General features: G+C 30.8%; 1 long non-coding RNA gene across 1 annotated transcript; it reads left to right on the top strand.

The window, feature by feature from the left end:
- The first annotated feature begins 843 nt into the window (after positions 1–843).
- On the top strand, positions 844–6542 carry LOC127700158 (uncharacterized). The gene is made up of 3 exons (XR_007981477.1): positions 844–1264; positions 5382–5459; positions 6079–6542. It is a non-coding gene; the product is annotated as an uncharacterized LOC127700158 (long non-coding RNA).
- Positions 6543–14537: the final 7995 nt, after the last annotated feature.

Genomic DNA, 14537 nt, shown 5'->3' with positions numbered 1-14537 from the left:
AAAAACAAGGCTTGCAGATACATCTCTCCACCAGAGACCAAATGACGTACAAGGTTAGCAACTATAGGTCACTGTACGGTCTTCAACAATGAGCAAACCCATACCATATCATAGCTATAAAATGCCTGAAAATGACAAAATTTATGAAAAACAATTCAAACAAGATAACTAACTAATGGCCTAATTTATAACAATACAATCATGACAATTACATTTTAAGTTTACAAAACATATATAGTTGACACCCACCCATAGCTGAGATTTGGAAGTCCCATGTATGTTTGGAACGGTTCTTATTATAAATCTAAAAACATGTTTAACTAGTATATATATTTGTTTAGGGGCCAGCTGAAGGACGCCTCCGGGTGCGGGAATTTCTCGCTGCATTGAAGACCTGTTGGTGACCTTCTGCTGTTGTCTGTTCTATGGTCGGGTTGTTGTCTCTTTGACACATTCCCCATTTCCATTCTCAATTTTATTAAGTGCATATTGTTACCTTGGTGGGGGGGGGGGGGGTTCTCTTCCTATATTATTAGTTACATGGTGTGTTAGTGACCTAATAAATTCCATATGGGGCGAGAGCGAAGGATATGGAAATTACTTACCCCATATATATCGTATTAGATCACTATCACACCGTGTAAAGAATTTATCTTACCGACTATCTTCATATGTGGTATTTAGACTAGCGGCCTATCAAAGTGATTATGTCTTCAATTCTTAGTATTAAGGACCTACTTCCATTTGTCTATACAAAAAAAACCAAACACCAACAATAACAACTTATTAGCTTAAAATTTGTTTGATGAATTTATTTCAGTCGTTCATTATCAATGTCTTCGTCTGTTGAAACCTTTCAGATTTCTTTTTTTTTTTTTTTTTTTTAATTAATCAATTTTATTGCACCTTTGCTGTTAACAATTTACTCAATCTACAGCTTCAATTAAGTATCCCTTTAAATTAGTTATTGAATATCTAGGGAAAGATATTCAATAAAGTATATCTATAAAGTAAGTTATATTAATACAGATCAATACATTAGAACAATTCTACATAATTTTTGTTTTTTTACCGGAATACGGTACGTTTCTTAACCTATACTGTATATGATTTTTTTATCAAAGCTTCACTGAACCGCGAAATTGATGATGTATTGATCTTTGATACTGATAGCATGACTCTTCAGTCGACAATAGAATTTTGAACTTAAAACTTTTTGTTTTGTTTACAACACTGAATTATATAAGAAGTCTTGGATGATGAGGTAAAAATGTTTTTTTTTTCACACATTATTTTTTAACAGTAAATGTTGATTTCTATGATAAAGCCGAAGATCGAAAGTTGATCGAAAGTACACGTGGTCTTCAAATTATACATGTATGCAGTAACGTTGCATTGTGTTGTGTATTCTGCTCGCTCTCCTGCTGATTATAATTTTGCATTGTGAACAGGAATAAACATATTTAATAACAATTCTAATTCAGTGTAGCTGTAATAAATTATAAAAGAGTAAAATTGCGAATTTCAGTTAATGCACACCAATTGACTGGACACATGTGCAGTCATGTATTAATGAGGTCACAGCTAAGACTTGTATCTAATAATTGTCATTTCATTTAAAGGAATTCGAAATATTCCCTTGTTTTAAGTATTATTTTCTTGTTTTTTTTGCTTCTGATTTTATTTATGTTAATAATGTCCCAGATTTCATTTTTGAAGATTTTGAAGATATCAATGACCTTATCTTTCTTGTCAGACATATAATATGCTTTATAGATGGAAAAGAAAATTATAGTTAATAGATAGTTCATATCAAAATAAGCTTCATCATCAATTTTATAGCCAGTTACTAAACTTTCAAGACTAAGTATATGCTTATCAATTTTTAAAAATGCTAATAGCTGGTCAACTTTATGCCAATAATGAACATTATATGAACAGGAAAAAAAGAAGTGTTTATAATCATCATGTTGCTTACAATAGAAGCACAAACCACTTGGTACTATTTTCCATTTATAAAGTAATTCATTACAGGCTAATATATAATGTATTATTTTCCATTTAAACATTTTAAATTTGTTGTTTTCAAGGTAGTTAAAAATAAAGTTAAATGTGGACTTCAATTTTGTAGTCATTTTTTTATGAAGAATTCTTTCCCACATTAAAACTCCTGTCGGTTTATCATGTGTAAATTGACTTTGCAAGAAAGTATATACTTCTTTGTTACTCATATCTGGTGAAATTTCATGTTTTAGTAGTATATTTAACTTCACTGATGTTTTTATATTGACAACAGTTTTGTAAGAGCTTTCTTGTTTTAAAATATTTTGCCAGTGCTTTGGTATAGCTTTTTTAACTAATGAAAATTCTCTAATCCAATCTTGTTTATTCTTTAAATTTTTTAGTACAGTTTCTGATGAGATGTATCCGTTTTCATCTAATATATTATTGATGTACAAAATATTACTATTAATCCAGTTTTGAAAGAACAAACATTTCCCATTTTCTTTGATAAGATGATTTCCCCATATAAGTTGTTTTCTAACCTGAAGAAAGTTTCTTGGTATGATTGTTTGGCCTCCTTTTATTTCTACCCATGTTTTAATTAATTGTTTATAGAATTCAGGTAAAGATTTATAATCTATTTTATTAAGCAAATTAACATTTGTTAAATTCATTCTGAATAAAAGAAAATCTTTCCCAAATTTATCAAGGTAAAATCTTGGAATAATTTTCCAGTTATCATTTTCCTTTTTGATTAGTTTTAAAACCCATCTGATTTGTAATGATTTAAGATAGCAGTCTAAATCAATCATTTGTAATCCTCCCTCAAGATATGGTTTACATAATATAGTACGTTTAACTTTATCTTTTTTTCCACTCCATATAAAATTATATATTAAATTCTTGAACTTTTGCTTTATTTCCTGTGTTATTATCATACTTGATGCAATGTATGTTAGGTTTGGTAAAATTAAAGACTTAACTACAGTTATCTTTCCTATTAATGTTAAGTTTCGTTTGTTCCATCCTTGAATTAATTTTTCACATTTGTCTATTTGCTTTTCTGTATTTAATTTATGACATTCTTGATAATTGTATCCAAAATATATTCCTAGACTTTTAATGTGGTCTTGTTTCCAGTTTATATTTTCAAATTTATCTTTTGAATGTTTAAGTTTCCCAAGCCACAAACCTTCTGTTTTATTTCTATTCAATTTAAGTCCAGAAAGGCTTCCAAAAGTTTCAATAATGTTAAGGGCTATACTTATTTCTTTGCGTGTTTTTAAAATCAATTGAGTATCGTCTGCCAACTGACATATTTTTAGCGAGCAAGATTTTCCATCTAATTTGATTTCAAATCCTTTTAGTTTGTTATTTTCCCTTAATTTAATTGCCATTATTTCAACAGATAAAACGAAAATTAACGAGGATAACGGACACCCTTGTCTAATCCCACGGAATGTATTAAAGGGGGCAGACACCCATCCATTATTTAAAATACACCCTTTTATATCTGTATACATAGTTTCAACCCATTTAATGAATTCCTTTTTAAAACCAAATTTTTTTAAAGATTCAAACATAAAACACCACTCCAGTGAGTCGAAAGCTTTAGTAAAGTCTAAAAATAAAATTGCACCATCTACTTTAAATTTTTCAGAATAATCAATGATGTCTTGGATTTGTCTAATATTAAATCCTATGTATCTGTTTTTTATGTAACCTTTTTGATCAGAGTGAATTATTTTTGGAAGTACTGATTTTAATCTTTGCGCTAAGGCATAGGCTAATAATTTAACATCATAATTTAATAATGTGATAGGTCTATAGTTATCAAGGGAGAGTGGATCATTTTTTTTATACAAAAGAGATATAGCTCCAATTTTTTGGGAGTTGGTTAATTCACCTTTTTTAAAGCAATAATTGAAAACGGGTACTATCAAATCTTTAATTTGTTCCCAGAATTTTCTATAAAACTCAACATTTAGTCCGTCCAAACCTGGGGCTTTGTTCAGTTTCATTTTAAATATAGCCTCTGTGCATTCACTTATAGTAATTTTTCCTTCACATATATTGCTTTCATTTTCATTAATTTTTTTACATTCTTTAATAGTTTCAATGTACTTTCTTACCTCTTCTGTGTCAGGTTTTGTTGAAGTATATAATTTAGTATAATAATTAACTTCTAGATTTATTATTTTGTTTTGGTCATATGTTACCTGTTTATTTTCATCATACAGTTGAGAGATAGTTTTTTTACTTTGCCTTGTTTTTTCTAGGCCAAGAAAAAAGGATGTGTTTTTCTCCCCTTCTTCTAGCCATTTCACACGTGATCTTATTTGATTTCCTTTAATTTTTTCATTATATAAGCTTGCTAATTGTTTTTCTATATTTTCTTTTAGGTTAATTTTCCTCTCATGTGTATTGCTATCACAATCTATTTCAGCAGATAATGTTTTTAATGTGTTTTCTAAAATTTCAATATTATCTTTTTTAATATTTGCTTTTAATTTACAGTATTGAATGGTATAATCCCTTACCTCAACTTTAAAATTATCCCATAAAATATCTAGGTTTAGAGATGTTTCTGCTTTTGTTTTATATGTATTAATCAACTTTGAAATAATTTTTTGATATTGTTTATCATCTAGGATGCTACTGTTTAATTTCCAGTAACCTCGCCCTTTTGAGTTTCTATTTATGTTGATTTTTAATGAAACAGCGTAATGATCAGTGTGTTGAAGTACTATTGGTCTTATGTCGCATGAAATGCAATTTTTATTAACTTCATCACTTACTAAAAAATAATCAATTCTTGTAGATTCTGAAAAGTTTTTTCTTCTCCAGGTAAATTGGGTTTTATTTATGTTTTTGCCTCTCCAGACATCGGTTAGTTTTAGATTCTTAATCAATGTCTTGAGGTTATGAACTGGTTTATCAAATTTTTTATTTCCTAATTTTTTCTTGGTATCTTTTATAGATAATATGTCATTGAAGTCACCCCCAATTATTAACTGGCCAATACTTTGATCTTCAATTAATTGTTTTACTGATTTAAAAAAAAGTATTTCTTGTTTTACAATTATTAGGTGCATATAGGTTCACTAAGGTGTATATATTGTCATCTATTTCTATATTAACTAGTATGAATCTACCTTCTGAGTCTTTATATTGGTCAATAAGCTTGTAGTTTAATCTGCTTTTTATCCATATAGCCACCCCTCTTGCATTACTTAACCCATTATTTAAAATTAATTCACCTTTGAATTCTTGTTTTAACTTTGATTCTAAGGTGTAAGTAAAATGAGTTTCTTGTAGGAATACTATATTACATTTTTGTTGATTAGCCCATTCAATAATTCTGTTTCTTTTTTCAGATTTTTGTAACCCGTTGGTATTTACGGTGCAGACATGGATACAGTTTTTATGTATCATATTGTATTATTATTAAGAAGGTGAGCTAGTATAATTAAGGAGTTCTGTTCAGTTTGAAAGTAAGTTGAACCTGTAAATCTACATGAATTTGAATTTAAGATTTTATCTTTATCCTTGCTTTGTTGGTTTTTTTTGTATGACATTTTTATCAATATTAAATTCTTTATATATGTACATCTATATACAACCATAATTATCATGATTATTAATGTGCAAACATTACACAACATATCAGTTACTGACCTCAATATATAGGTCGTGAATTGGGTCAACAATGTGACTTGAAATACAGACCCCTTTGTGTCCAAAAAAAAATATTTTGGACTCATTAAGTTTGTATACATACATGCAAATACAATCAATAGAAAAATATATACAAAGATGATTAATAGAAAAAAAACATGACTTTAAACTAAACACTATATAAACAATATTGTTAAATGTTTTTACATGTACTATAAAAATACATACTGGACTATTATTTACATGGTATTTACAGAGCCAATGTTGCATAGTATTGTTGGCTACTTGATAAGCTAAGTGAAATACTAGAATGTTTATGATCAATATTTGTATTGTATGACTTATGAATGTTTTAGTGTCAATTATAATAATCGATCTATGTTTTGATTTTTGTAGGTGTACTTTATCCTTTTGAGGTTTGGTGTATGGATTCACAGATGATAATCCCATATCCGCTTTAACCAAAACTATTGAAGGATTTATTACAATTATATAGGAAAGAGTTAGTTTCCGACAAGCTTTTTGAAAACATATATGTGAAGTGAATGTACATATGCAGCTTTGCAATAAGTGATAAAAAAAGACACAAAGAATTTTAATAATAAAGAAAAGATCTAAAGATGTTGAGATTGTGCACACGCTGCTTACCACTGGATGTGAGAAATTGTACATAGTTACAAAAGGATTGTAAATTGCTAATAAGAGAGGAGATATTTAGTTGTGATTATATAGACTGATAATTGAGTGATATAGAATTAAATGATGACTTATAGTTTTATGGTCTATTAATTTTTGAATTGTGGTTAAATGATACCTGTAATGATAATAAAATATTAATTTAATACATCATTATATTCATATTGTTGTGTTTTTGATTCTTATACAAACACAGGTAAATTAACTACATGTATGTATATAATTAGGTATCAGTTGTTTTGGACCTCTTGGCAGTAGAATCACTCTCTTTGTCGTGAAGCTTCTCAGTTGGTGTTACTGGGGACTTCAGAAATGTAATACTAACAGGTTGTTTTGATGGAGTTTGAGATTTTTTGGTTGATTCTTGTGTGCTCTGATTACCGGACATGAATGAGGTTATTTGAGCTTGACTGGGATTACCCTTTTTATTACTGTTCTTTTTTTTTCAGATTTCTTTTTTGTTTTGAAAGGGAAGTAACTCCTTACTAACCCCATATGGTAACTAACCCCATATTTTTTAGGACACCCTATATAAAATATATGTAGTCACCACGTGTAGTCCTTTAATCAATCATATCCCCAGAAATCTATAGGAGGTAAGATAAAAAGGTATACACAGACTTGCTGCTGGTATGGGTCACTTTTTTTTGGAATGTCAAATATATCCATGGGGTGCTATTTCAAGGAGGTAATATACCAATGGATAGATATATGTCAATGGGTCATAAATGTTCATCTTCTGTTAAGATGTCTGTCAAAACTGTTCTGATCTATTTATCTTTTAGCATTCTGCAATGCTTAAAATTCACTTGTGTAAGATATCATGGTTTTGACAAGTTCTTCGTACAAGCCTTAATTTGTTTCATGTGGAGCACTTAAATTATTGGGACATCTTTAATGATGAAAGCCACAAAAATAAGTACCTAACAAGTAAAAAAGTATCCACAAAACTTGTTAGCTGCAGTCATTCACCAAATATCTTCAAATTGTGACTGGCAGCTGATATTGTTTTGCAATTCAAAACCTGATGATAAGTACATACGAAAAATTAAGATTAGTATCCAATGACTTATATTGATATATTTTTCGGCTACCTATGGTGTTTGTTGTACCAAAGCTGAATTATTCTCCGTATAGTTCCTGTTTAAATCAACCCTCCATGTTGGGATTCGGAGATGTGATAGTTCCAGGTAGGATCAATGAGTAATCATATTATGTTACTATCTTAACAAGCACCAACATTGGTTTGAACAACTTTTGACTCACATTGGACAAAGTTCTGGCAGGGAAGATATGTTTACCTTTTTCTGCATAAAAAAAAAACATTTTCTGATTCACTCAATTTAAGAAAACGTTTGTATGTGTTGATGATGATAGACCACTTATATTTTTGTTTGCTGTTGCAGTATTATATAGTTATGGCCTGTAGAAACGGTGAATATCCAAAATTGTAAACCTGAAAAGATTATTTCACTGAGAGCTCAACCAGAAATGAAATAACTTTTTAGGGTTGACAATTTTGGATATTCATCTCTTCTAAGGGTCCGCAATTGTTTTATATTATCAAACTAACAGTGGAAGAGACTTTTAAACCATTGAATAAACACTAACCTTACTGTAGTAACAGATTGTAATAACACTCACTTTAGAAAATTATAATGTGTCTTATAATTTCTCGTATGTACAACAAAGGTAGACTCTTTCTGTAAAATATTGATGGTCCTGAAAAATACCATTTATGAGAGATATCCTCGGCACTAGATAAATTTCTAATCCTTGTTTCCTGGTCACTCTATGGGCTTCTACCTCGACTATTGCCATTTTGTTTACATACATCTTTGACATCATTTCGGTGGGATTTAGTTAGTGTACAAATCAAGAAGCTCAAAAGGTTATTCACAAGTATATAATAGGGTTATACATCACAAGGTGTAACATTTTAGGGTTATATGTCCATCCTTGCATTTAAATTAAAATTAACTGTATTATTCGGGAGCGAAGCTATAATCCGACACCCCGAAATTCCGACAGTCCAGTAGTCCGACAGTCGGTAGGTCCGACGGTCCAATAGTCCGATGGTCCGATAATCCAACAGTCCGTTACTCCGACAGTCTATTGGTCCGACACGAAGCCGTGCTGTTGCAAAGGATGTGGATCTCGTCTTCATATAAGCTTATTAGTTTACTGTCGAAACGCGAGCAGTGTTTAAAATTGAAAAAGTGGAATGCGTTGTAACGGGATCCAAGAAGATGTTTCATAGTTTGGGATTTGGAGTGAAATCTTAATAAATTGCTTCTATTTTTCTGTCATCAAAATGACACCTTAACACTGCTTTTGTATGGCAATATAAATTGCTGTACTATCTCGTCTTTTTCTGGGTTAATTGCCAAAACCTGATCTTTTTGCTGATAGATGATAACACTTCTATGTAAATTATAATATGGATTTAAGCATTCCTAGTCATAGAATCATCACGACATGAAACCAATTATGTGAAAAAGAACGGAACGAAGATGGGTACACACAGTATACAAAGCAGATAGTAGTTAACACCGATGGCTGCAGTGTTGAAGGTCCCGGGTTCCATTCTGACTCTGGGCGCGATACATTTCATTAATCAGAAGGGTGAATTTCACCCTCCCTTTCACATATCTGTTACCTAGACCGGAGTTTAACATTGGGGCCTCGGTGGTCAAAGTTGCCCCAAACTTTAACCTGGAAATAAATCTGCTGAGAACTCTTCGGTTTGTCCGTTCCCGTCGGGCAGCCGTTGGTTCTCTTCAAGTACTTCGGCTTCTTCCACCATAATAACAGTCTTCCCGATGTTCTAGCGGGAGGCTGCCTTTGTGTTGAGGTATGGATTTCCCTTGTACAAGGGTATTAGCAGATTTATCCGAGGATTGCCGATTGAATTCCGGTTCGTATGGGATTAGTGCGGCCCTGTACAAAGCGTCATACGGACTGATTTGATAATTTTCTGTGTAAAAAATATACCAATTTACAAACGTTACATGTCTATATTGGCATATTTTTCAGAGACATGTGACCGCGCGTCGGACTATTGGGCTATCGGATTATAGGGCTGTCGGACTATAGGATTGTCGGATTATAAGATTGTCGGACTACAGGACTGTCGGATTATAAGTCTGACCCTGTATTATTCCATGTCACGTGATAATGTATTAACCAATAGAATTGTTTATAATATATATAAGGTATAATAATATCAACGATACAAGGAATTATTCCATGTCACTTGATATTGTGTACCCAATAGCATTTTTTATCATGTATGTAAGGTATAATAAGATATGAGCTGTGTCGGATAGAAATCCACACAAGTTATGCAAGTGCACCTATACATGTATAAGACTTTGATTGATTTTGGAACATTCCAATACAAAACAGAAGATAATTTTGGTATGTGTTGTAGGGTTCCTATATCAACTCAATTTTCAAACAGTTACAGACTTTGTATAGAAATTTTTTTCAACCCGATATAGGTTAACAGATGTATTGATATATACTGACAACAAAATTTCGGTCTATGAACAATCTTTTGAGCAATAAATAATGTCTTTATTAAACTTATTGTGATAATGTTGATTAAGACTGCTAAAGATTTTGAGGTCACTATGTCAGACTTAAGGTCACAACAGCAAGTTATAGGCAGAAATTAGGTCAAAATTGTGGTTTCAGGATGAAATCTTTTGAACCATATGTTCAACCTTCACCAAATTTGCTTGAAATTGCTTTACTGCTGGAAAATACCCCTTGTAAAGAAAATGCCAAACTTTGACTTTATTATTATTAGGTCAAAGATCAAGGCCACAGTGCAAAAATATTGAAAATAGATTAGTCAAATGTGTATGTATTGAGTATTACATAAAGATATATTGTGTATTGCTGCTATATTTATCTACCCAATCTTTGTTGATATAATGCAGGTTTATTGGTGGGTTATAATCATGGAACAGATTTAAAAGTCAACAGTAGAAAAATATACTACATAGCTACGGTAATAGGTAAGTTGAATGCTTATGTCCACTGTAAACATGGAAATTGCCATGCCTGTATTATTTTGACTTGTTACGCGATCACACAAAATGGCAGAAAAAATCCATTGTGCCAATAGTTTATAGAAAGCAACAATAATAATGTGCAGAGTAAAATTATTGTTGATGCACAAATTTAACCGCTATGTGAAAATTTTATATACTGTAATTCAGAAATTCATGCATGTATTTATTATTGCGAAAATTTGACCAGTGGCAAAAAGCGTAATCTATAGCTAATTAATGTGATTGCAAAAATTTTATAAATGAAAATCACTTCTAAAATTATGAATGGAAGGTTTTATTATTGCGAACATGATCCTGTCACATTTTTCACATTAATAAAAACATCGCAATAATTTCTGAATTTACAATATTGCAATCAGGGAAAAAAACTCTGTAAATATTCATTTTTTCAAGGATTATGTTTTCATAATTTTCACCTTGCTTTGTTGGTTGGAGTAAGGATTTACTGCATATTGATATGAAAGTATAGCATAAAAAACTGTCAAAGAACCAAAGGTTGTAAATAACTAGCACATATAACAGTCTGATATCCAAACTTTTTTTGAGACGAGTCAAGATTTACCCGAAACCATTGATGTGTGAATTCAGCATTTAAAAAAATTACAGACTGATGAGGATCGTAATGGAGGTACCTTCATGATGAATAACGGTAAACAAATCTTCCCAAATAATGTTAATGGTAATTTTTGGTGCGTGACGATAAAATGTACATTTTCTTTATGACAATAACAAAAATCGACTGATTTTGACGAATCACGTTAAATAATTATCAAAAATAACAGTAATGGATAATTATTTTGAGACCTCTGACGAATCATGATAAGGATATTTTGACATATCATGCTAAAATTGTAACCAATTTGATGCTAACAGTAGCCAAAAATGACCGTTTGATGCCTCACGATTTCTACTCTCACTGATGCTACCCTTTTCTGGTTCATAACTCGATACCAATAGTTTTTCTTAGCTTAAGCAATTATTATTCCCATAAAAAATCACACCTATTAGAATATTGACTTCTGCCACTTGATGTTTGGTTCTCTTTACATAAACCTGAAAGGTAATACAAGGAAGGCCTATGTGTAATGCAGTGTGGTGTTACCTGTGGTCTGCTAATTTGCATGAAACCTCAGGAAGTTTTCAAAGAAATACAAGAGAACAATTAAAGAAAAGCCTTTTTGCAAGCATTACTTACATAGTCATGACTATACCTTAAATGTATTTATGTATTTACAGCATATGGAATTGGAATGATCATAACATTTGTTGCCTTGGAGTTGATGCAGACTGGCCAACCAGCTTTATTGTACCTTGTGCCTTGTACACTTATAACAACTTATGTGATTGGCTGTATCAGAGGAGAATTTAAACTATTGTGGAATGGAATTAAAAAAGTGGTAAAATATTTTTTCAGGTTTACATTGAGATTCGTGTTATATGTAATTAAAAGAAAAGAAAAGATGTTACTTGAAGTAGAAAAAAAGTAATTGTCAAAGGGAGTTAAATGTGATTAGTAACATGGCAGCTTTAATATGCTAAAATTACCAAACTGTATTTTTTTTAGATCCTTTGATGGTTTTCCTGCTTGCTTCCTCCAAAAAAGAATTATCCTTGAAATTCAAGTATGTAGCTCATGTGGGAACATACAAAATTTTAAAAAGATGTCTTTTTTTTGTTCTTGAAGTTACACAATTTCAGTAGTAGTTTTAAAACTTATTCCTGAAAAAAATAATTAAACATATACTTCTACTCAGCAAACATTCTCCTTTTGAAAGGAAGGAGTACTGTTAGCCTTAAGAGAAATGGTACTTTTCAAACTTATTTTAAACAAGGTTAGGGAAAAGGGATATCGAGAAGATGAATAACTCAGTATTTCTAAGGCAATATATACTGGGAATTAGGCCCAGGCCAGTAAAAAGGTTGCTAGACCAGTAAAGTGTTCATGAATAGAGGCAGCATTAGGCATATTAGTTTAAAGAAATTTTATGAAAGACTGTTTTTTGGCTTGTACATAAAAAACATTTTCTGAAACAAAGAGCATTAAGTTGCTGAACTTAATTGTCAAGATTGCTAAAGAGTTTAGAGCAAAGGCCAAGATGGCACTTATATATAACATTGACTAAAGTATAACTCATTGATATATATGATTTAAAGGTACATATGGTATCTAAATTTCAAAAATCATCAATAGATCCGTATTGTTATGGTTTGGACTTTTTACATACCAATGATAACAAATCGCTATCGCTAGAAAATAGTTCTTGAAAGAATGCTTACCTTTCTTGTCAGCTGAACTTTGAAATCATTCAAAAAATAATAATCGGTATCATCTTAAAATCATACGAAAGATAATGGTCTTTATCAAGATTTAAGAAGTTTTTAAGAATCGAAAATTAGTAATACGGTTATATCCACTCGGTGCATATGTATTTGTAAGTTACTGCTGCAGACATAATCAGATAAGATAGGTCAAATATCGCAGGGGCCAGTTCTATTAAAGAATACATTGTGATAATTGCAGAAGTTTTTCTGTCAAAAAGACGTTTTTTTCTTTCTGGATTTCTTCACTTTAAAAAGAATTATAAGATGCAGAAACTTTATGAAAGGAGTAGGCAGTGCTCAATGAATCATACCAAATAGTTATCAAAGGTACCAGGATTATAAAGTATTTAAGGAAAGTTTTACCCTTTCTCTGACAACGTGGTCTCGTCCATTTTTGAAACATTACAATTATTTTATTACTTTTTCGAGTTAACAACTAAACTATTGAATCTGTATTGTTTCGAGAAAAGCATTCCCCTTGTCCAGGTGTTCATTACAAGCCTGTATTTTACGATTAATTTTTCAAAATCGGGTAGGAAAATTTCTTGAAAATAAATAAAAAGTATTGAGATTTGCCATCCACTTTTCTTAACTATTGATTAAATATTAATTTAAAATCAATGTTAACTGTGGATGACTTTGATAAGGAATGGCATTTAATGATTCCTAGAGATACAGCAAAATGTGTAAACAGGAAGTTGTGAAGGGAGACAATTTCAAAAGTGCTAAAACAAGTATTGTCAAATCTTGTAAAATATTTCCGGTGGCAATAATTCACCTATTCATAAAATAACAAACACAACTTTTAAAGGTGGTTGTTATGTTTCAATTGACAAACATTTACTTATTGATAATTCACCTTAAATAATAAAAAAAACTTACTGTGCTACATTTGGGGACGGGTGGTAATAAAATAAAATTATTTAAGTTATCTAGGCATTTTAATTTTTAAAGTTTAATTAATAATTGAAATGTTACTAATTTGCATTACAGTTAATGCACATGGCACATGTATAAAAAATCCAGGTCTTGGTCTATTCAATAAAATAAAACTAACAAGGTAGTTATAAATAAATGTAACATCAAGTCACAAACATGAAACTTAAGGTGAATCAATCTTAAATCGGGCGCTAATACCACATTGCTATAAAAAAATCATGGGGAGAACACTGGATTGTATTGCTTTCAGAGTTATATAATATACCTTGCCTAAGAAAAAGGTCTAGCTAGGTCCTTATAACAATGAGTCTGTAATGATGTAAAGAAACTTTTAACTGCCAACAGCCACATTATTTAGACTGTGGTGGATAGCTAGCTAGTTATCAGACTGTTATCTCATTGGCAATCATGTAACCACATCTCCTTATTTTAGTACTGGTTAATTATTTGAAATAAATGACTCACAAACATTAAATCATTTGCAAAAAAGATAATTCTGCAATAATTTATGTTGTCATTTAAAGATTTCAGTTTATATATATATAAATATCAACAATGAAATTTGGTTGTATAAATGGTGTCACTATATTTGTAATTGTCAAATTAGTATAACAATACTATTGTCTAAATCTACAGAATTTGATCATCCTTTAAGTAACAGAAATAACAATGTCACTAAGTCACGTGTAACTTATCTCTTAAATAAGGACTATGTGGGGTATGAGAGCTTGTTTAGTGCAGGCTCTTCATCATCATTTTGTTAAATAATTCTACAAAGAAGGGGATAGTCTGTTAATGTATCGTTGACTAAGAATA

Source organism: Mytilus californianus, unplaced genomic scaffold (assembly GCF_021869535.1).
Source record: "Mytilus californianus isolate M0D057914Y unplaced genomic scaffold, xbMytCali1.0.p SCAF_49, whole genome shotgun sequence".
In the NCBI taxonomy this organism is placed as follows: Eukaryota; Metazoa; Mollusca; class Bivalvia; order Mytilida; family Mytilidae; genus Mytilus; species Mytilus californianus.
The sequence above is the reverse complement of the archived record's forward strand: the minus strand, read 5'-3'. Positions and strand labels throughout refer to the sequence as shown.